We start from the raw sequence: 24845 nt of genomic DNA, 5'->3' as shown, positions 1-24845 counted from the left end.
AGTCATGTTAATTAAGAATGTAAACAGTGATTATATTTAGTTTTATATTTACAAATAATTTACGTAAAGACATCCATAAAGTTATTAATCTTGAAGTGGAATAAACCGAACGGATGAATCTTCAGGAGACCGGTTGTTTTGTTTTCGTTCACTTGTACAGACATCGAGCTCCCCGGGTCCTTGGTACTGTCATCTCTCTCTCAACACTGTCATCCATCACAGGGAATGACAGCCGCTGAGAGTAAGTGTGGTGGGCAAGATGAAGCAGTTGTGGGAAAGGGAAGAGATATTTTTGGGGGGAGGAGGGGAAAGACTGAGGGAAAGAGGAAGAAGTGGAGGAATGGAGGGGGGTGGGAGAGGTCGGGGAGGCAGTGTAGGTCGGCGTGGCACGTCTTCTTTAAGGCGTGCAGGACCTGTGGCCTTTACCGCAGTGACACAGCTGCTGTACCCCGCGCCTTCCCTCCAGCCTAACCATGACTTTTGTTTATGATACACCATCTAGCCAAACCTAACCATGACTTCTTTTGTTTTGTTTGGACAAGATCTAGCCTAGCCTATACACGCATTCCTTCTTCCAGGGCAAAATTTCGCCTATTCTAACCTAAAGCTCCCTTGCCTTGCCTGCCAAACCGAACCTTAACCTTAAAATCCAGCAGATGGGAGTTTGTCTCTTGTGTTGAGATTATTGTCTAGTGGAGAACTGACTGGTGAAATTTTCTCCTGTACGATAAATCTCGGAGGACGTAAGCCTTTATATTATCTGCAGCAAAACAATTTGAGTCTGGCCCGGTAGGAATTTTGTCCTCTGGGAATGCTACCCACGTTTAGGCACCATTGACCCGAGTCCGTACAAGAGTTGAAGTACTCCACCAACCCGGAAATCACGGTGTCAGAGTTGGTCTTTTGTGTTGGGTCAGGCTTTAATATTTCAACAACTTGGCCGCCAGCCCCTCATGACACGTGACGTCATATAGAGGAGGAGGAAAAGGTCAAGCTGGACCGAGACAAAGGAGACCTCGGTATTGCTAAGGTAGAGATGGATAAACAGATGGGTAAACAGACTTAAGGATTATGTAGCGTTTTGAGAGAGAGAGAGAGAGAGAGAGAGAGAGAGAGAGAGAGAGAGAGAGAGAGAGAGAGCACTGCACCATATAACAACAACACGCTGTGCGGTACTACATGTTACTCGCGAACTCCGAATTCCGCCGACCTCGAGCCCTCTCCAATACCGCTCAATTATCCCAAACATGCGAGTGATCTTATCTGAGGAACAAAAATAACTCATAACATGTCTATTTGGGTTCACAGTTCAACGCGAATGAATAATATAACAATTTCAATCCATTCCATGACATTTTCTTCTTGCATTAATATGTCACCTAGATTGAATATTTAACCAATAACAAATATATATATATATTCTCTTACTATATTTATTCCTCTCAGATGGACCAAGAGTATATGTGAACGCTGGGAGATTCTAGAATGATCCACGGGTCTAAAAATAGTGCACGGTTATCAATTCTAACATCGCGACTAATATCTTGCAAGTCACATAACCTCAACACAAGCTCCTAAAGGATCACAGTCACACAATAAACAAATTCGAGTCAATGGTTCATCTAAAATTCTAAACTAAAACACAAATTTAACGTATATAATCTTTTTGTATAGATCTGTAGGTCAAGTTTGTCTCCGAGAAATAATTAAACCTTATCAAGTGTAGATAGAAAGTCAATGTAATTTTGATGGTCTTGTTGATATTTTTGGTTTTAGCTTAAATTTCCTGGTTGGGTTCATTGCAGATTTTTACTCACAAGGTTCCTCGAGGGTTCATCTCAGGCTCTACACCCTGAACTGACAGCTAGTGAGCGACAAAGACAAACTGATCAGTCATGGTGTGTACGGCGCCATTTACGATGACCTTCTTGCCCTGGTCTTTTTCAGCAATATCGCCTTTAATACATGGAATCCTGCACTTTTCGAAGCTTTGGAGGAGTCTCGAAACAAGTTTCCTGGTGGGAATTATTAGCTAGTGCTGTACTCAAAATATCGAAACTTCGAGATCTCTCCAGAGCTTCAAAAGGGTGGTATTCCTGAAACAAGATCAGGGCAAGAAGGTCATCGTAAATGGCGTCGTACACCCCGCGACTGTTCTTGCAATTGGCCCAGAGAACGAAGACTTGGATCTCAAAGCCGCTTTAAATTTTACCTTGAACGTTACCACCTGCATCTCGTCACCGTGATCTCGTTATGATGCATCCGTTAAGTTTCCTTCCCATTGTCTCAAAGTTTCATCCAATTTTATTAGTTTTGAGGTGTTGTAGTGAAGTACTGTCCACCTTAGCTATGAGCGGCGAGACAAAAAGAATGTTTCAAGAGACAAGAGGCTACTGAAAATCTGTAAAAGGTATATGCTGATGGATTCTCTAATCCTCTAGGACGAATCAGAACCCAAAAACTAGTTTTATGATTGGTTCTCTCTAGCTAGCATCTACAAATACCAGAGCAGTCGTTATCATACGTTTCATAAGAACTTAAAACCCATAAAAGGTGTGTATCTATAGCCATCATCCGAACAAACAAATATGAACTCAAATCCAGCCCAAAGTATATAATGATTGGTTCCCTGGCTAGTAGCGTTAAAAGGGGGTGGGGGGATTGGCTGCTCTTGCTGGGAGATGCATCATCCATTTTGATAACCCTGCCGGCGGATCATGAACATCGCATCTAATTATATTTTAATTTTCAATTATAGCTTTTTTCTGGGTCAATGGTGGGGGAGAGGGAGCCAGATTCACCGTGAGGGGTCACCTGGGATTAATGAAACTCGCTGGGCTGGGTGCACCTTTAAGGAGAAAAACCCACCTTTCTAAAATTAGCCTAGTCTAACTCTTATCGGACCGAACCTAACCTAATCCAACCAACTATCTAACCTAATCAGCTTATAATTACCCTTCTTGAGCACCTAACCTACCTATTTAAGAGACTATAGAGATAACAATTATTCTTTAACCTCAAGAGTGGCTCACATTCTCACTCCACATTTTGTTTTCCCGCGGCTTTCTTCCCAGGAAATTCTGACTCGAGTTCTTTTTAAACAGGAAACATTAAGTGTACCATCTTAAATGTCATCAATAACTACAGCTAATAAGGGCGCGACGATGGTACACGGTATAATATGGTGGATCGGCGTGGGAAATACGCGCTAACAAAATTAACATAATCTTTGCTAAGAATTCTGTAATCAATATTGTCCGCTCATTGTGTTAAGTGAATGTATCTTGGTATTCGAGACTCTTACGATAATTCTGATATTTTGGACGATATTTTTGTAAAGAGGAAGATTCATGGAAGGGTTAGAGGTATATTCATGAAAGGGTTAGACTCTAGAGGAAGAGTTAGAGGAATATTTATGGAAGGGCAGTACCGTACACACACACTATACCACGCCAGGCCAGGGTGGATATGCTTATACCATCACTTGCATCATTATTGGGTTACAAAAATGCATCAGCGCTTGTGTAATGTTCAACTCAGACTGTTGATATACGGGAAGCGTTTCTGTGTATGCAAGAGATGCAATTAAGCATTAACTTATATTCTATACACCGGTAAAAAAAAATGTTGACCGAATCACTTTTGTACACATTATTTAAAAACTAAATAAGCTGATACTGTAAACTGATAATAATGACTTTATTTAGCTACTCATCTGACTCATCTCTGGCAATGCTTTTATACTAGCACGACTAACGGTAGCTACACTTAACCCATGTCTTTGTTAACTATTGATCAGCTGACTAAATGGTTATGGAGAGAAAAACAGCTGTTATTATTCTTCATGGTAAACAAACACCAAGAAAAACAACAATATTCTTTAACTAGACCATAATTTCTAAGTATGAGGATTTCAATTACACACCAACTTATAAAAATATTCTACGTACATTTTTTTTTCGATTTTACGATTTTAGCAAAGAACATCTGATAATAAATTCTCTTGTTCATAAAAAGGTATTCAGAGGTGAGCTTTAAAAGAGTGAATGTAATATAACCTGGAAGAGATTACACCATTAATTGATACAGGTAGCATGCGGCTAAATGACTCACTCACTCACTAGCTTCTCTCTCTCAGTAGCACCAGGCTCTCTCTCTCTCTCACTTAACACAACAATAATATAATCTCGGCACTAACCTAACCAAACACGTACCATTATACAGCCAAGAGAAGATGCAGTAATATACATACCACCACCAATATGTATTATTACCAAACATATGATTATTAATACTTGAATGTGTATAGTCAGAATGTATACATCTCCAGACGATTAGTATTAATATCTTAAGACTATGTATACAAGACCTCTCATGTATACAGAAAAATACACCCAGACATCAACACAATTCAACACCCATGACTGTATATACACCACCCCCCCCCCGTGTGTATATACAGTGAGGCTCTCCAGATTGAGTATACAAGAGTGGTCAACGTTTGGCCTCACACACACATCCCACCGGAAGTGATCTGTAATGTAAATTTTGTTCTCAACGACCTCCTCCTGCTCCTCTTGACGACGGCCCTTCCCTCTTTCCCTCCCTCTTCCTCCTCCTCATGGACCCTCTTTCCCTCCCTCTTACTCCTCTTGAAGACGACCCTCCTCTTCTTCAATAAGAGGAACATAAGTGGGTCATCTCCCCCTCCCCCGGTTGTTGCTGTCGGCATATTCAACTTCTTAGTCACATAATCTGAGTATTTCCTGTTTATACGGGAGCGTCGTGGGTACAGTTAGTCATATGTGGGGAATAATTAATCTCTCTCTCTCTCTCTCTCTCTCTCTCTCTCTCTCTCTCTATATATATATATAAAATCAAACACAAACTTCACACAACAACAAACAACACATATACAGAAGGTAAACACAGCACTTAGGAGGAGCAGTGTGTGTGTGTGTGTGTGTGTGTGTGTGTGTGTGTGTGTGTGTGTGTGTGTGTGTGTGTGTGTGTCATTATAAAGGGGAAGATAGTAATTATTTTATCAAGGTTGGTATTGTATATTGTCTTGTTGAACCTGAAGTCTGTCTCTCTCTCTCTCTCTCTCTCTCTCTCTCCGTACACCGGTGCCTTAAAGCGTACACACCCTCTCCTCGCGCCACTAAAAACAATTGCCGCTTTAAGGACAGTACTGTACCTTTAAGCACATCAAATGAGAGGGAGTCACACAGGCATATACTACCCATAAGTGACGTATGATTCACCCTTAAAGTATGTGATTCACCCTTAAAGAATGTGATTCACCCTTAAAGGCATACGATATACTCTTAGAGGCATAATATTCACCCTTAAGAGCATACTTTTGATCCTTTATTATTTAGGTAAGGTTTTAAAGATGTATCGCCCTCCTTTCAATACTACGATACACCTTTTATGGTCACCAACACCCCAAAACACCTAAGATACACTTTTTAGGAACATCTACACCCTGGTACACCGTGTTGACGTTACCTGAGCCACACTTCCTGTCGAGTCTGGAAGGGTGAGGGGGAGGGAAGACGTGAGAAGGGGAGGTGAGAGAGGGTAAGGGAAGGTGAGGGCGAGTGAGAGGATGAGGGAGGGTAAGGGAAGATGAGGGAGAGAAAGGGGGAAGGTATGAGAGGGTGAGGCAGAGTGAGGGAGAGGGAAGGACGACCCACTAAACCACTCGTAACATCAACATTTACACCTCCCTATAGGTTTTTTTATTTACAGGTGCGTCAGAGAGCTCTATGAATATCAGTCTTGGGTGGCTAGACGAAAGATTCCTCTCGTCCACGCCCATGGCCACCGCACACACACATCCAACTCTAAAGGCCGCTACGTGAGTGGATGTGGGTGGCGATGGTGGGTGGATGGTGAGTATGGGCGGATATTGGACTCTCTCTCTCTCATACAGGGGGGTGGGCAGGTGAACATCAGGAGACACCACTTAATGAGAGATGGAGACACAGATGAGTACTATGAGAGGGAGAGACACGTGAGAGAGAGGTGAGGGGGTGAGAGGGAAATAATTGGAGGGTAGAGGAGGGAGAGGTGGTGTGGAGGGGGGGAGGACAACACGAGGGAGCCACCTACTAATACCTCTACCACCACCTAGCCCGCCCTCACACACAGACCCCTCTCTTAACCACTTACGGTATACTATGTTTCTTAAGAGTAAAACTCCTTCGATATCTCACGGACCGTCAGCCAGCAACACCACTAACTCTTCCACCCCGAGATAAAATGCGCCACTGCAGGCAAAAGTCAGCCGAACGTTCGTCTGACGTTGTTTATATACTCGGGGTGAAGGAATACTACTAAGGCTGCCGAAAATTGCTCGTGTAGGCACTTGTGTTTTATAGGTTCCGCCAGGCGTTGGATGGAGGGAATCGCCAGGCGCTGTTGAGATGTCTGTGTTGATTTTATTGTGATAGGTCGTACAACAGTGTATGTGTGTGGAAGAGAGCTTAATAACAAGGAGGAACACAACTCCAAATGGCGAAAGTAATTTAATGGCACGCGCTAGACCACACACTTGTTGTTTGAGTCACACGTGAATCTATGAATCCCATGAGAGAGAGAGAGAGAGAGAGAGAGAGAGAGAGAGAGAGAGAGAGAGAGAGAGATAGCAGGTTAAGATTTGTAAGTTTACCCACTTGACGGCACTTTCCCTCTCATTGCTTCCCGGGTGACTCACTACTGCGCTCTGTAGAATCACGTGTATAAGCCAGAACCACGAGGTAACACAGGCAGGGTGTAAGAGGATAGCTATATCTCCTCTTCTGATACATGTAGCTATCAGTCAACCTGCCGGATTATCACACAGCCGGATATCTTATTAGTTACTAAACGAACCTAACCTAACATAACCCATCACCACCAAATGTAGGAACGAGTCACACAAATTACAATAAACTATATACTGCTACATAATAAGGTAAATAAGGACTGACACACTTACAGAAAAGTAAAGAGTATCGTTATAAGTGAAAGAGCTACAATAACAGCACAAGAGACAAGAATAAACGGATCACCTGAATATTAGCCCCCAAAGCTTATTTCACCTGAGTTTAACTACCTAACATAACCTAACAACCCCCCCCCCCGGTTAGACAGAATTAGGGTGTTTAATCATCAGGTGAAATAAGCTGACGAGGGGGCTAATCTTCATGTGATCCGATTACAAAATAAAACAAATAAGTGATGCAATACAACACGACAGTCGCCACTACAACACAGAGACCTTGAGTAGTAAACAAAAGCAGAGAGAGAGAGAGAGAGAGAGACACGTGGTAGAAGAAAATATTATATAAGACAAGACAACACCGCGCCTTAGTAACTGCTTAGCGGGGGAGTCTGCCAACACGACCCTACCCTCCCATCCTCTCACTCTCTCCAAGTGCCTGCTGATGGTGATGTCAGTGGTCAGGCACGGTGCTTGTAAAGTTCACTCACACTCTGACTTGGATGAGCTCCAACCTAACCTAACCTAAGTCATTCATCCTAAATCTAACCCAACTAAACCCTTTCTAAAATAACCTAACCTAACCCTTTCGAAGTCCACTTAACCTAACCTAGCCCCAACAGGGTATTAAGACTTATGAAACACGAGCTGGCGGGAGTTTCGTCAATGTACACACCCACAACAGTCGTCTCCTCTGACTGTCCACCGGACAAGTACAACCTACACACGTTCTTTACTGTTTTGAAATGAATAAATTACTAAATAAAGGCACGATATTTTATTTAGTTTCAATATTAATAAAAAGAATAATAATAGTTTTCACATAATTCAAACAACGAAAACAAAACGAATATAATAATATTAATAATAATCTCACCATATCTTTCCAAGCAACAGGTCACACACTGCATTAACCTACCCTTAAAAAAAAATCCCTCTGATCCTTCACACACAAGAAACATCCATCAGTCACATCAGTAAGGCGAGATACACTTGTGGGTTCAGTAAAGGCGGTCCCAAAAAATAAAATGGCCCACACTTGCATCACGCATACTATTTATAAACCAGGAAGCCGCTTAGACTATTGAACACTGTGGATCAACTGTTGGTTTATTTATAAAAAAAACCAGTTGATTAAAAATAGCTTTATATTCAATGTTTCAATATATCGGTATTAGATTCAAGAGATTTGGCCACACACACTACTATGACCATAAGCCCTACATAACATAACAGGGTAATAGGACTTCTGAAGAAACTTTGAGCTGGCGGAACTATTAACTTTATTATGGTGGAGGAATTCTGTTAACTTTTATTGTATAACATTTGTGGGGAATTTGTTCCAGTGGGAATTTGTCTGTATTTTGGAAATTATTTTGGGGCGAGGATTTTTTTTTTTTGTTCCCCAAGTGCAGCTTAATGTAGCCCCATGACAAATTATTGGCAACATTCGTGTCCTTACACCATCCATCACACTGCCGTTCACCGCGTCCTCTGTGTGTGTGGCTCGATGCTTCACACAAGGGGTACACTTGGATGAGGATGTGTTCAGAATCTAGCACGGCATTACTCACCTTCACCGCAGCACTAAAGGAACAACCCCAAGACATAAATCTATACGATGGACGTACAAGGATTGCATAACCCTATAAGCACACTCCCAAAATATACAAATATTTGCCAAACAAAGACTAACATAATTAGTTCCTTGGGGATGAGTGTGTGAGTGTGTGTGTTTGTGGGAAGTATGAACGAACAACACACCATTTCAACCAACTGATTGTATATGTTCTCTCAGACTCTCACATGGCGGGCATTATTTAATCGGCATACAACAAACAGTTCTCCTGCCCTGCACACGGCCGGAGACGCCCGCCAACCCATACTCAGGTGACGTAACTCCCGTTCGCCGCGCCCAACTAGTCCTCAAATGTGCCCATTTACGTAACACCTCTCCCTCATAAACGATCATCATCTCTAAGTACACTGAGATACTCACAATATACCTGCAAAAAATAAACATGAATATGAAAAACACTGACCTTATAAAACTCGGCTTTATGGGACAAATATGCAAGAAATGCCTGAAACAGCATCTTAATGCAAGGCACCTGCATTCCTCAGCCCAGCTGGGTAGGGCCGTCGTTGTCCTGATTGATATGACAAGTTCAAGGTACACTAAATAAGGATATAATGAGTAGCTACAGAGGCCATTAAGAGATGAAGAGTATTACAGTGACCCGAAAGGCAGGTTATATAAACATCGTGTGTGGGGCGTATCTAACACAAATACCACTTGGTTCACACAAAAAGTGGACACGAGCGACACACATCAAGTATCACAGCTGTCGGCTCCCCTAAGACATCACCTCGTGTTATGGAAATGTCAATATTCTGCAATAATGTTTTTAATGAATTTAATAATGAATTTTAATTACATATTTCTTATTCTATCGCGTTATTCGTCTTGAAAGGATTGGGTGGTGGTGGGTGGGAGAGGTGGGGGGTATTTGAACTGTTTGAATTTGAACTGAGAACATGGGAAGCCAGTTATTATACACTACCTCCCTCCCTCTTCTCTCTCCCGCTCTTTATACAGGAATAGTCCCCACACGCGGTCCACAGTCTGTAATAATGTACGTACAGTAGACGGCGCTTACGAAGGTCACCCGAGGAAGTTACACAACCCGAGATAAGCAACTCTCTTATTTTCTGTACGTTGATGGATGCTGTTAATATTAAAATGTGTTTCAGAGCTTCAACAGTTTATACTAGAGGCTTGGGCAGTGTACTCTTGAAGATATTGCTTGTTAATCTTTAATAATATACATATTGGTGTTATGATAATGTGTTACTGCGCTTAGTGATATTATTACGCTTAACAACTAAGTGTCTTTAAGCGCGTATTCTAGCTTAGTAAATGTTCTAATCAAGTTTTAATATTTAAGTGAGATATTTTTCTGGTTTATGTTATTATATAAGTGAGTTTAACCCAAGGATTTAGTGCATAATTCCTTTGTTTACCTACATCCGCTGTGACTCAGGGTAAAACATGCACCCCGACCATTCCTCTGAGACACCACTCACACCAGTCAGCCCACACATGAGTAAGGCAAATGTCACAGGTTGGAGGAATGGTGGGTACGCTTCTAGCTTAGTACTTTAACCTAAACTAACCTAACCAAACCTGACCTCTAGAAAATACAATCAATATTCTCAATGCATTTTTGCCATGGCTGACGCAGCTGAGACACATGACAATAGCTGACGGAGGGAAGAGACGGGTAACGGACGGACGGAGAACTGTTCACACCTGCAAGCACCTGGCATTCTCTTGATGGCAGGTGAGGTAAGTAATAAATTAGTCAAACCTGGGTAAAAGGGGAGGAGGTAAAACCGACGACCTATATTACTCCTCTGCTCGTGCCTCCTCCTCCCCCTCCTCTTCACCATCTTCCCCTCCTCCTCCTTCTTCTTCATCTCCTCCCCCTCCTCCTCCCTCTTCATCATCTTCCATAATTATCTTCTCCTCCTGCCACCTGCATCTTTTACACCTTATCTCTTTATTATCAGCAACAGACGACATATCCACCCTGCCAGTTCACTCTCTCTTCTTCCTCTTCCTCCTTCTTTCATCGTATTTTCTCCTTCTACTTTTATCATGCCTTCCTCTTTCATCTTTCCCTCCTTTTTTTTTTACCGTGTTTTCCCCCTCTTCCACTTTTATCACGTCTTCCTCTATGATTCTCGCTCTCATCCACTCCTCTTCTTCTATTTATGCTTTTATCTTCCTTCCCCTTTTCTTCCTTACTCTCCTTTCTTTACGTCTTCCTTATCTCTGTTCTTCTCCTCTTTCTCCATTCCCTACACCTCCCCTTTTCTCTCTCTTTCTGCTCCTTCCCTAATACGTTTTCTGCTCTTCCTCTCCTCCACCAAACAGCAGGTAAGGGTGGTGGTAGGAAGGTGAATAAGTATTAACTGGTATTTACTGCCACATAGAAACACAGACACACATAACAACAGACAGACACAGACATGCAGACACACATAACGAGACATACAGACATAACCGGGTGTGCTGTGGGGATGTATAAATTGTCACTAATCTGATCTATCAAATTTTCCCACTGGTAACACCGTCAACGAGTGCGTCATCATCCTACACGTACCATGTCGTCGCTGCACTAAGCCAGGGGTCATGATTCTAAAATAAAAAGTAAATTGACTGATTGACTCCTTGTTACAGTGTGTGTGTGTGTGTGTGTGTGTGTGTGTGTGTCAGTCAACTCACATGGTACACATGAATATTACATCCACGATAACCTTAAGTGGTGCAAGGTGTTGGCTAATGTGTGTTGACGCATCCATGTATGTGTGTATGTGTGTATGTGTCGTACGTGTAACACACACACACACACACACACACACACGAGTGGTATTGATCCTCGACTCGTTTACTCAATGACCTCCATCTCTGACTCTCATCTTTCTCTTTCTCTTTCTTTCCCTCTCTTTCTGTACCCCCTCCCTCTCTCTTTCTCTACCCCCTCCCTCTCTCCCCTCATATCTCATTATCTCCCCTTCTCTACCCACCTTCAAATCCTACCTCCCTCCGCTTCCCTCATCTGCTGAACCCTTCCCCTGCAACAACTCCCCTCAACCCTCCCCTTGCCTCATCCCTCCCCCTGCCCCATCCCTCCCCCTGCCCCATGCCTCCCCTGCCCCATCCCTCCCTCAGCCCACCACCCCATCTAGCCATTGTTGCAAGCAGTGTTGTTGTTGTTGTTATCAGCTATTACGGCCTGAACGATTCTACATTAGTTTTCCCTGTCTGTCTGTCTGTCTGTCTGTCTGTCTTGTCTGATTTGTTTCGCCTTTTTCTGTCATTTTAAGATTCACTGTTATTCTGTCTTTTATCGTGTTTCTCTCTCTCTAATACCTCTCTCTCTCTCTCTCTCTCTTTTAACATATTATCTCTCTATCTCTCGCCATTCTCCCAGGCTTCAGCATCACCATATTGACCAGTTCTCTCTCCTACCACTCTTCTTTCTCTCCCTCCCTCACCTTACAGCACAACACCCTCCTGCCGCTCCCTGTACCTTCCTTCCCTCTCCCTCTTCCCCAATGCAATATCCTCCTCCTCTCTGTTTCCCTTCCCTTCTCTCTCTTCATTAATCATCACCTCTCTCCCTCTCTCTGTTCATCATCTCCCCCTTCTCTCTCTCCAGCTCATTAGTCAATATTCGCCATGCAAATCCCCCCTCCCCTCACCCTCCCCCCTCTCTTCAGCAAAGGTTGTCATGGAAACAGGTGAGGCACAAGGTTCATCATGTTGACGGTGGTGGTGGTGGTGGTGATGATGATGATAACGAAGGTAGTGATGATGATGTGATAGTGATGATGGTAGTGGTGATATATAAGTACACTGTTTGTATACCTACACTGTCTTTGTGTACACATTGAACCACTGTGAACTTGCATAACAATTTTACTGAATATCCATCCATCCATGGGTTAGGTTAGATTATGGGGGATGAGGTTGGGTTTAGGTTCGAGGAGTAGGGATGGTTTAAGTTAAGAACATAAGAATGGAGGAAGCTGCAGCGGGCCTATTGGCCCATACTGGGCACTGTCCCGTTTACACCCAGCCCCTATTGCTCATATAAGCATCCAACCTATGTTTGAAGCTATTCAGCGTATTCGAGTTAATGATGATATTTGGTAACTTGTTCCATTCATCCACTACTCTGTTTCCAAACCAGTGTTTACCTATTTCACGCTTAAATCTAAATTTGTCTAATTTAAAACGATTATTACGAGTTCGCTCCTGGTTGGATAGTTTGAGTACCTTTGTAATGTCCCCTTTGTTTAGCCCTGACTTCCATTTATACACCGCTATCATGTCGCCCCTCACTCTACGTCTCTCGAGGGAGTGCAAATTAAGATGCTTTAACCTGTCTCTCTACTCAAGGTTCCTAATGCCCGGGATTAGTCTTGTCATTCTCCTCTGAATTCTTTCCAAGGATTCTATATCCATTCTGTAATACGGTGACCAGAACTGAACTGCGTAATCCAAGTGAGGTCTCACAAGAGCAAGATATAGTTTTAGGATGACCTCGCAAGTCTTTTAACTAACACTCCTTTGTGTGAACCCAAGGACTTTATTAGCCTTGTTTCGAGCAAATACACATTGTTTACTTGGCTTAAGATTCCTACTCCTAAATCTTTCTCGCAGTCGGATTTCTCAATAACATCGTTGTTCATCTGGTATCTGGTTTCCCTGTTTACATCTCCTATACTGAGTACATCTCCTATACTAGTTAGGTTAAGTTACAGGGATAGGTGGAGTTAGGTTAGGCTAGGATAGGAGTAATTTGCTGTACTTGTTGTATATCTACCTATGGGTCATATTGGCTTACAGGTAGACCCTCCTCTTATCAATTATGTAATCTACCTGTCATCTACCGTTAGCTAGGTCAGGGTCAGGTCAGGGTCAGGTAGGTCAGGGTTAGGTTGGGTCGTGGTGAACTAGGTCAAGGTCAGATTACAGCTTTGTTGCTTCTACGTCATATTAAAGCTTCGTGTTGGGTTGGCGGGGGGCTGATGAAGGGGGCGGGGGCTGATGAAGGGGTGGGAGATGAAGGGTGAGGGGGTGAGGAGATGAAGGGAGGAGATGAAGGATGGAGTGAAAAGAACGGACAAGGGAGGGAGGAAAGGAGGGAGTGGGATAGAGACCTATAGGGAGGAAGGCTGAGAGAGAGAGAGAGAGAGAGAGAGAGAGGTGGCCAGATCCTCTAAATACAATAAAGGTGTTTTATCGTGTTAGGTATCAAGAAATAATCAGGTGGGTCACCAGGCGGTAAATGATGGTGTTCCATTAAGTGTTTGAAAACATGTCACCTGTGTGTGTGTGTGTGTGGGGGGGGTTACACACACACACACACATTTATTCTAACTACATTAAGTAATTTTCTCTTTTATTACCACTCATCTCTCTCTCTCTCTCTCTCTCTCTCTCTCTCTCATCATCTTTGTACGATAACAAAGACCAAGAGCCTCAACAACAATAACACGCACCGGCAGCAATATACTGACATAACCTTTAGAGAACAATAACACGTGTTGATGAGTCACTACACACAATAGAACATCACACTCACCATGGATCTTCACTACACTTCAAGAGGGTGGTGGTGGTTGATAATATTGTATTAAGATAGTTTAGTGATTAAACGTTTGAAAGTGTGGCTATAATGGTGGTGGTGGTGGTGGTGGTAGCAGTAGTGGTGGTGGTGGTGGTGGTAGCAGTAGTGGTGGTGGTGGTGGTAGCAGTAGTGGTGGTGGTGGTAAGACAGGAACTAATCCTCGGGGTTCATCAGTCCAAAATCGATCGCTTCCACAAACATTTCGTTCTCAGCCTGACAACCACCTTAACGCGACCAAAACACCAAGGAGGAGGAAGAGGAAGGAGAGGTTGGGTGGGGGAAAGAGGAAGAAGAGGTAGGAGGAGGAGGTCTGAACTCCAACTCACATGCTTAACACTATCAAAGCACGTTAATGAGAGACACGAACCTACCTGTGAAGGGGGGAGAGGAGGGGGCGGGAGGAGACAGAGTGGGGGAGGGCAGGAGACAGAGTGGGGGAGGGGCGGAGACAGAGTGAGGGAGGGAATGGGTGAAGGGAATGGGTGAGGGGAGAGAGTGAGGGGGGGAACTGGGTCAGAGAGGGGGTTTATTGATGTAGTACAGTACTTCGCTATAGTTCAGTAATGCGGCCGTCTAGTTAATAACGTTGTTCCATGAACCATCAACATGTTTATCAATTTAGCGCCCTTCCCTTCTCCAGGTGAGTCACGCTGGTCAATACCTCGCCTCACAACTATTCACACACGAATATAAACACTCAAGCAACAGGTAAAACACAACAACGTGGCCAGCCCAATGTTTAACTTCATTCAAACACACCTGGCCATCCACGCTGTTACCTGTGTGTGTGTGTGTGTGTGTGTGTGTGTCCGTCCACAGCATATTATTTAACACAGGACAAGTGGTTCCCCCCCCCCCCCTTACCTGCTACGGTGATAGGTCCGGTTTAGGTAATCACTCCGGACAGCCAATGAGGTCAGCTACACCCATCATGAGTAAAAAATGGGTGTAGCTGACCTAATTGGCTGCCCGGAGTGATTCTTGACCCCTACTTAACCATCACCCCTTCTACCGTAGGGACGATCAGGTCAAAAGTACACACCTGGATGACTCACCCAGGTATCAATCGTTCACCTCTAACCCACACCTGACAGATAACAAGATATTCCCCGTGAACAAGGTTATAATTATCTAATATATCATCACACACACACACACACACACACACACACACCTGGTGATTAAACACCTTATCGCTACCTGGTTAAGTTAGGTTGCTTTTAGGTGATAAATAAACGAATGAAAAATTTAATACGACTGGAACGCATACGAAGAGTGCGGGGAGATGTGATAGAAGTATTTAAGTGGGTGAAAGGAATCAATAAATGAGACATAGATAAAGTTCTGAAATATCCGAGCAGGATAGGACTCGTAGCAACGGATTTAAGTTGGATAGATATATGAGAGAGAGAGAGAGAGAGAGAGAGACTCCGGGGGCGGTGACGGTCTTGTTTACATTGGTTACCATGACGACAGTCACCAAAACAAAGTACCGCCTTAGATCCAAATACATACAAGTTTATGCGATGGATAATTAATTCTCTAAGTGATGACGTAAGAGTGTATACAAAACTCACTGAAGCTAAACGAAAAAATAATTACACCCAAAAATAACTTTAAAATAATTACACTGAGACGGAAACCTTAAGTAGATAACTGCCCAATTAGCGGATAAGCATACAGTAAAGATTCTTCGCTCATAAGGTTCAGTAGATTAAGTTAAGTTTGGTTAGGAGACTGTATAATAAGTTAGGGTAAGTTAGCTTCGGATGAATAGGTTAGGTTATGGCAAGTTATGTTATATTAGGTTAAATTAGGTCAAGTTAGGTTAAATGAAGTCACCTTATCTAACCTTCAACTACCTTCCCTCAGAATACACCAACTCACCAAACCTGATAAGATTATATTCAACACCAGTCACCAAGACGAACTACGACACACACACACACTTGCCAGCATTGTTGTGGCCACGTGTAGCCGAGGTAAAGCAACAACTGCCTCTGCCCTTGGGTCTGGCACAACACACATACTACCACAACCTGTCCTTCAGCTACCACCCCTCCTACAGGTTCACCCCCATCCCACCCCTCTCCTCATACCCCCATCCCACCCCCCCTCTCCTCATACCCCCATCCACCCCTCTCCCCCCCCCCCACCCTCTCCTCATCCCCCCCATCCCACCCCTCTCCTCCCATACCCCCCCATCCCACCCCTCTCCTCCACCCCCATCCCACCCCTCTCCTATACCCCCCATCCCACCCCTCTCCTCTTCCCCCCCATCCCACCCCCTCTCCTCATCCCCCATCCCACCCCCTCTCCTCATACCCCCATCCCACCCCCTCTCCTTACCCCCCATCCCACCCCCCTCTCCTCCCCCCCCCCATCCCACCCCTCTCCCTCTACCCCCTCCCTCATACCCCCATCCCACCCCTCTCCTCATCTCCTCATATCCCAATACCCCCATCTCTCCTCATACCCCCCATCCCCACCCCTCTCCTCATACCCCCATCCCACCCCTCTCCCCATACCCCCCATCCCACCCCCTCCTCACCCCCATCCTCTCCTGCCCCCCCATCCCACCCCTCTCCCTCTCCCCCATCCCACCCCCCCTCATACCCCCATCCCACCCTCTCCTCATCATCCCACTTGCCCCTCATCCCCCCCATCCCATCCCCCCTCTCCTCATACCCCCCATCTCTCCCCCCCCCCATCCCACTCTCTCATCCCTCCCCCCCCATCCCACCCCCTCTCCTCATACCCCCCATCCCCCCTTCCCAACCCACCACCCCTAACACTAACCTAACCTACAGCAGAGAGAGAGAGAGAGAGAGAGAGTGTACCCTTTAAATACTTCACAAATTTTATCACCAATCACACGATAACCGCAATGACCAGATAAACCCCATCATTGTTCTGCTCACTTTACGGGTCAAAGGTCAAGTACTGTCTCACCTATCTGCATCGCATAACACTGACTCACTAATAACGCCTCTGCACATCACCTTGCACAGATTGCCCCCCTCGCGGGCAATCTAAAAAAAAATCTAAATCTCACTAATAACAGGTAACTATAAATATACCTGTACTCTCTACCCGAGTTATATGCCATTGTAATTCACTATAACAAGTAGCTACTGTACAAATATGTCTGTTTCTATTATATATGTGTGTGCTTAACTTTATGTGCTTCATACCATGAGCGTCTATCTATCTCTTTGTCGTCTGTCTGTCTATCTATCTTAATTAAACTTCATGGGTTTAACCGTGTGTGTGTGTGTGTGTGTGTGTGGGGCCCAGGATACCGACACACACCACCTAACAAAGACACAAATCCCTTATATACCCACAAAAACCCCATTATCCATCCCTAATAATCCCCTTTACGCTTACAACATCGAGTATGGGGTCACAACCACGACTCAGGTATACACAGGGGTATACCACACCATGGACCTTACATACAAAGTACAGGTACCAGTCAGGTACACCCTCCTCCCCCCCCCCCGTACCGTCACGAGGTATACCCAGATCAGTCTTCCTCCTGAACCTTGAGACCATAAACGTGATAATTCTGTCTTGAGATATAAATTCAAGTTCATTTTTATCTCCCTGCCTGTCTGTCTGTCTCTCAATTCATTCTTACACTCGTTTCCTTATTTGTTTGTTAATCTTTATATTATCTATATCTATCTATCTACCTCAACTCATCCTTCTACCCTCGTCACCCCATTTCTTAATCTCTCTCTCTCTCTCTCTCTCTCTGTGACGTCAGTACCTGCCCTACATACCAATTTAGTTATTTATCAAACACATAAATAATTATATACACCCTGAGTTGACAATGAAGGGAACGTTTACAGTGACAAGACCTAGAAACAAGAGTGGTTGTGGTAGTAGCGGCAGAGGTAGTTATCAGTAGTGGTAGTTAAGAAAAAAAAAAGAATGATTAGCCAAGACAAGACCCAGATACATAAAGTGGTTGCAGTAGGAGTGAGGGAGAGAATCATCAAAGCACGAACAGCTTGCCACAACACACACGGTCAGGGCAAACATGAGGTTCATATGACAAGCGTTATCTCCGGGTTCCTGACGTGACGCTGACTTACTGATGAGTGTTGACCGATACTGAGCTGATCTACATAACCCCCCCCCCCCTTTCCCTAACACTACACTGCTGACATCATTTTTAATATTACGTCACATTTGGTTAGGTTAGGTAAGGATTAACGTTACATTGACCAGATAATCCGTCTTGACACCAAAGGGATTTATTTGTCAGGTTTAGGATTAGACGAGGGGATTATCTATTTTTCTGGGTTTGAGAGTAATACTGCCAACAATTGCACCACTTTGTTCTGTGTTGAGAGGCGCGTGTTGAGAGGCGCCCTATCCAGAGTAGCCTCACCAGATCATGTGAGGATTAGCCCCCCCAACACAGCTTATTTCACCTGATGATCAAACACCCTAACGATACTTGGTGAGTCTAAGTTACGTCAAAGTTAGATTAGACAAGGTTAGTTTAGGTTAGGTTAGGTTAGGTTAGGTTACGTTAGTGATAGGTTAGAATAATTAACGCTAGGTAAGGTTAGATTAGCGCTAGGTTAGGTTGTTTCAAGGGAAAAAAGCTGGAGGTGTTAATTTTCATATGACACGAGTCGTCTTATCACAGTCCTGACACGTGCTACGGGAGGCGTCAACCGGATAACAAGTGATAGCGCGCGCGCGCACACACACACACATATTCTCATCAACAGCTGGTAGCGCTGCAGCATGTTGGCGACTCCACCATTGGTATCAGTAGTAGCAACACGCCGGCATATTGCAACACCCTTCATAAACACCCTGACCAGCACCTAAAACTATTCCGCCGCCAACCACGTCACAATCAACCACACCCAACAACTTAGTTCTGTATAATAACTTCTCCAGCTATATCTCCCTCCCGTCTACCTCGCTAGGTCTCAACACTCTCCAGGTTGTGAAATCCATCAAACTCGTGGGCAATAGTATTGAGGACGAAACTATCATCAGATCTCATACCTATTGTCTCCTAATCTTCCGTCGCCTGACCTTGAAAATTCTTGTAAATCTTCATCTATCCCTAAACTCTTCTATGTCCTTGCTGCCTGGCCTCTAACTGTCACACAACTAAGTCATCAAGAGAAGACGCATATAAGTGCGAAATCAGTCTTCCTCTTTCTTACAAGGCACTGGGGCTCTTAACTCCCTCTGATCATCATCGTGACCTCATCTGTCAGTCTGGGACAACGCGGCTACACAAAGACGCCTCCCCTCTCTATACACTCGCGCCAGTAAATTGTGTAAGTCCAAGAAGGCAAGTATGAACTCCACATGCTCCCCTGTTGGCCGCTGTAAAGTTCCTACGCTTCATCTTGCTAAGGATGTAAGGTAGTGCCCAATAAACTAGCTCCCGCGTTGTGTGCTGGCAAATCTGAAACTGTCCTCACCACCACCACTACAGCCACACCAACCTCCCACCTCTACACCATCACTACCAGTAAAGCCATCGTGAAAACTATCAATGATTCGTAGATAAATTATGAATTCACTCCACTTTTTCGTCTTCGTAATAAGTATTGGACAGAAAACTTGTTTACCCACGAGAGAGAGAGAGAGAGAGAGAGAGAGAGAGAGAGAGAGAGCTGATAAGAGAGCAAACTTTGGACCGCAGAGATAAGAATTAAGCAATGTCCCCCCCCCACGAGGTCCCTCATCCCTAATGATTCGCTAAGTCCTAATACATCCTAATCTAACTTAACCTAACCGAGCCCCTCTTAACTTAATATAAACTAATCACTACATCTGTGTGTGTGTGTGTGTACACCGACACAAACATACTGTATATATCAACATGCTTCCATAGAAACATACCACCTGTACACAACTTCCCTCCCCACTACACGTATGTACACTCGCTATATAAAAGGAGGATTAATACAACAAATACCTGATTTAAAGAAAAATATAATTATAATAATGATAACAACAATATCCACACGTACTAACAAAAATAAAAACTTGTGCTTAACCCGGAACTAGTGAGCAAGAATCAACACTACCTAGAACTGTGCAGTCCAGTCCAGTACTGTCGTGTTAGTGAGGAATAACCAGCAGTGTTCAGACTATGATGAATAAATAATGAACCTGTACTATACAGTTCTGGTCACTGTATTACAGAATGGATATAGAGTCCTTGGAAAGAATCCAGAGGAGAATGGCAGTAGGAACCTTGAGTACAGAGACAGGTTAAAGCATCTTAATTTGTACTCCCTCGAGAGACGTAGAGTGAGGGGCGACATGATTGAGGTGTATAAATGGAAGTCAGGGTTAAACAAAGGGGACATTACAAGGTACTCAAACTATCCAACCGGGAGCGAACTCGTAACAATTGTTTTAAATTAGACAAATTTAGATTTAAGCGCGAAATAGGTAAACACTGGTTTGAAAACAGAGTAGTGGATGAATGGAACAAGTTACCAAATATCATCATTAACTCGAATACGCTGGATAGCTTCAAACATAGGTTGGATGCTTATATGAGCAATAGGGGTTGGGTGTAAACGGGACTGCCCAGTATGGGCCAATAGGCCCGCTGCAGTTTCCTCCATTCTTATGTTCTTATACTTAACACGAATAAACATCAAATAACTAGAACTTTTTTACACCCATAGAAAAAACCAGTGCCAGCACGAGCAATCAATAACGCCTGGCTTTTCCACCTCCATTTCACAGTGCCATGATTATGAAGATGGGTTTTCGAAATTTTTATGTTGAGGATTTCCATCGTAATTATATATATTGTGAACGTATCTATCTACCTCAAGTTCGGCAAAACAAAGATGATGATGATGATGATGATGATGATGATGATGATAATACCCATAAATAAGGGGATGGAGCTTCAGTATAACTGCTGGCGGGAAAATAACAAATGGCTAAATATACATCCTAATATTACATAAAGGAAGAATATAACTGACAAATTAAAACAAAATAGAAAACGTAGATAAAAAGCAATTGATATGAAGTATTGACCCGAGAAATAATAAAATAAACTATTTTTTTTTTGAAGCGCTGAAATAAGATTAGATATTCACAGGGAAATTATAAGAAAACCTGCAAAGGAAACGTAGATACAAGGATGAGATAATTAGTCAGGAAATGATAAAAGAGAATTATAAACGAATCATTATAAAAGCAAAAAATGGTGACGGTTAGTGGACGAGAGGGAGAGAGAGACGCTGCCAACCAACACGTCATACACAAGACAAAAAAAGTGACAGTGTTTCCAGGCAAGAAGAGGAACCAGCATCACAGCATATGCCAGACCGTTGCCACTGTATAGATTAGGCCGCAACCTTTCCCTGCTGGTCCATCACTGGCCCACACACTCACTCCATGCTCAACAGTGAGTGCGTCATAATCTACAACTTCCCAGAACCAAACCTCAAGTGTAGTGGGCGGTGGTTGTGTATGGTTCATAGAAATGGCATAATTATGGTAGTGTGGGCCGGGATGACATTACCAAAAAATCCATTGAGCTTGTCAACATATGGAGATTGGCGTCCAGAATTAGTGAAAACCTGCCACACGTTACAAGGGAGAATAACCGCTCAGGCTAATTCATATATTTACCTCTTTATTTAGTCATTGGGCCAAACAAGGTACATACATAACTGTACAACATACTTAATATATGAATATAAATGTTGAGTATGAGCATACACATTTGATGCACATTAAGCGGCCCTGACTCACGCCCGCTTCCTTCGTGGCGGTGGCGACCCAACACATTGTCGACAATCTAAATAGGTTGTCAATAATCTATGCTTTCATTAAAAACAGCCTGGTAGCGGCCCCTAGCTCTCCCTAACTTACCTTAATATGAAATTGTTTTTATTGATTTGTTTTTCTAATTAGTCGACAAACTCTACATTACTGTACATCCCGTAAATAATTTTATTGATTACAGTGTTTATTACTCAACATACACTGGAAGACAACATACATAGTGACATAATGCAGCTTATAAGACTGTGATTATCATGCTATGTTATTCCGCTCAGACTAAACAATGTTAATCACACACACACACACACACAGTATTGCAAAACAGGGGTAAGAAATAATTGATACACCATAAGAACGGAGAAAACTGCAGCGGGCCTATTGGCTCATCCTTAAGATATAATATTTTTTTTACCTAACGTAATATTTCTTCTGGGTGACACCTCCAACTGAACCCTTTCAAAAGTTGTATCCAGAAATTTCTATAACTTGAGTGATTAATGACCGCTAGATCATTACCCCAGCGCCCTCCCCAACACCTGAAAGTGTCTTGGTTATACAGAGCACCAACACCTGTCCTCAAACCCACCACATAACGTCCATCCAACCGACCAGTGAAATAAAGGATGTATGTAAAGCCCGGCAACAAGTTAAAACGACCTGTGATAATGTAAGCCAAGAACAGTAAATACAAGGGTCACCTTTTATAAAACTCTTAAGTATTTAATGAAGCTTTATCACTGCAATACCCAATGACGATAACAACAACAAAAAGCAACAGGATAACGAGACAAATTTATTTTCTGTACCATCTCAGTAGCCTCGTACACCTCAACCCCCCACAAGCTAAAGTCTTCACATTATCTTATTTTTTTATGTTTACTTGTAATGGTTTGCCTATAATGTTACTAACACTAAGTATGTACAGTATTCATCACATAAAATAATAAAAAAAATAAATCAATAATTAAAACTAAATTTTTTGCATTTTTTTCTCATGTGTAATCAATCTTTCTTATATAACTGATATATAAAGTTATCCAGTATATAGTTAAAATCGTCCCTGGCGGATACAGCTCCTACAGTATATTGTGACCGACGGACGCTCACAAGAGGACACAGACAATGGGGGGTGCCTCTTCACTAACACACCCGGACACACTGGAGTAGCACACCCTCACACCATATCTTAAGACTCACAACTATTCATCGTCCACACTCAAACAGTCATACACTGAAGAATCCTCGTAACGGCGTACATAACAATACACTTCACGGTTTTACTGGCTAACATACAAAGAACGTAGAAAAAATTACATTGAAACTTTACATAATGAGATACGTTCACTTAACATCAGCCAGGGGACATAATTTACATAACTAATCTTCCAGTGTGGGTCAATTTGGCCCCTAACTGGAGAGCGTATCTAGTTAAGGTTGTCTAAAGTGTGATTTATACCTGTTATGTCATTATGATATTGTTTTTCTTATCCAACTTAAATCCATCGGCTGAAGATTTGCCCCTCAAGTTTATTTCACCTTAAGATTAACCACCCTAACATAACCTGACTTAACATAATCTAACTTAACCTAACCCCCAGGTAGCGTTAGGGGTTTTAGTTCTTAAGTGAAATAGACTAGAGTTAATCTTCATGTAATCCGTAAAACTAAATGTACGAACCATCAATAAGAGAGAGTGGAAGGAGAGGTTAAATTACACTTGTGACGGATAGCTCAATGGGTTTCTGCGTTAGATATACAAAACCATTGCTATAAAGGGTCAAAATTAATACCTAATACCAACACAAATCATTTAGGGAACAAGACAAGGATCCGCAACACAATCTCTCACGTATCCAGAATTAATACTGTCCTAAGTGACCTGATAGTGGTTCTAAATGTGGACAAACGTCGAATAACACATTATATAAATCGCTGTCAGTCCACAAATTATCAGGTGGGCCCCATCCGGTGCTGGGAAAGTTACCACGTACTGAATAGCCAGCTTTTATATTACGCTGCAATGTCTAGATATATTAGAGAATGACTGTTAGATGTTTTTCAAGGGCAAGATAACAATTGTTACAAGTTTGCCTATGAAGTATCGAAAATATACACGCTTGAAAATTAAAAACAAAATCGAAGCAAAATGAAACACCAAGACTACCAAGTATTCCCGGTCTTAACTTGTCGGCCAATATGCCACTCGCCTCTACACCTAGGGAGATGTATATAATTTTCATGACTACGGTTTGTTATTACCAGCAGAACCATCTCTTCACGACAGAACATACCACCCGGCTCATACATGCGTGACGATACTACTATAAATCAGAAGCAACTTGACACGAGAGGGCGCGCGCGTGTGTCATTTGGGTATAAAAAGCAACATTACAACAGCCATTACCGAGAGAATTACAAAATTAGTTTAATGACTAATGAGACAACCGACTTAGGTAACATAATCAAGAATATCGTGATATTAAGGAAGCAAAATTCCTGACAAAGTACGAGACAGCACAACACGGTGGTACACCAATTAGAGGCGATACCTGTCCTCTCTCATGAAAATCTGTTTAGTTTTTAATATGATCATAATTTAATGGTTATCAATAAAACAAAATATCAAAACACGTGGACAAATAATGAAAGCTTATTGCATTACTTACTTTGATTCCGGATCGTCATATAACTACAATATATCTATGAGGGAAATATCTTTGACAGACTGGCGATACAAAATTGACTAGTGTAGCTTAAACAAATTTCCTGCCTGCATGAACTGCGTTACCGAACGTAAAATCTCATACCCACTTAAACACCTGACACATTCCATTGATAAT

At 42.9% G+C, this 24845-nt stretch overlaps 1 protein-coding gene across 2 annotated transcripts in view; it reads right to left on the bottom strand.

Annotated features, from left to right (window-relative positions):
- LOC121867514 (abhydrolase domain-containing protein 2-like) overlaps window positions 1-24845 on the bottom strand; it is a 38147-nt gene that overhangs the window by 11435 nt on the left and 1867 nt on the right. Inside the window, exon 1 of one of the 2 annotated variants that reach the window (XM_042367491.1) lies at window positions 6178-6196. The exons of the other annotated variant lie outside the window; for it this stretch is intronic. The gene's annotated coding sequence lies outside the window, so the exon portion shown is untranslated. Of the gene's footprint in view, window positions 1-6177; window positions 6197-24845 lie in introns of those variants that run through there. 2 annotated transcript variants of the gene reach the window in all.

The sequence above is a fragment of the Homarus americanus genome, unplaced genomic scaffold, assembly GCF_018991925.1.
Source record: "Homarus americanus isolate GMGI-L3 unplaced genomic scaffold, GMGI_Hamer_2.0 scaffold23598, whole genome shotgun sequence".
Classification (NCBI taxonomy): Eukaryota; Metazoa; Arthropoda; class Malacostraca; order Decapoda; family Nephropidae; genus Homarus; species Homarus americanus.
The sequence above is the reverse complement of the archived record's forward strand: the minus strand, read 5'-3'. Positions and strand labels throughout refer to the sequence as shown.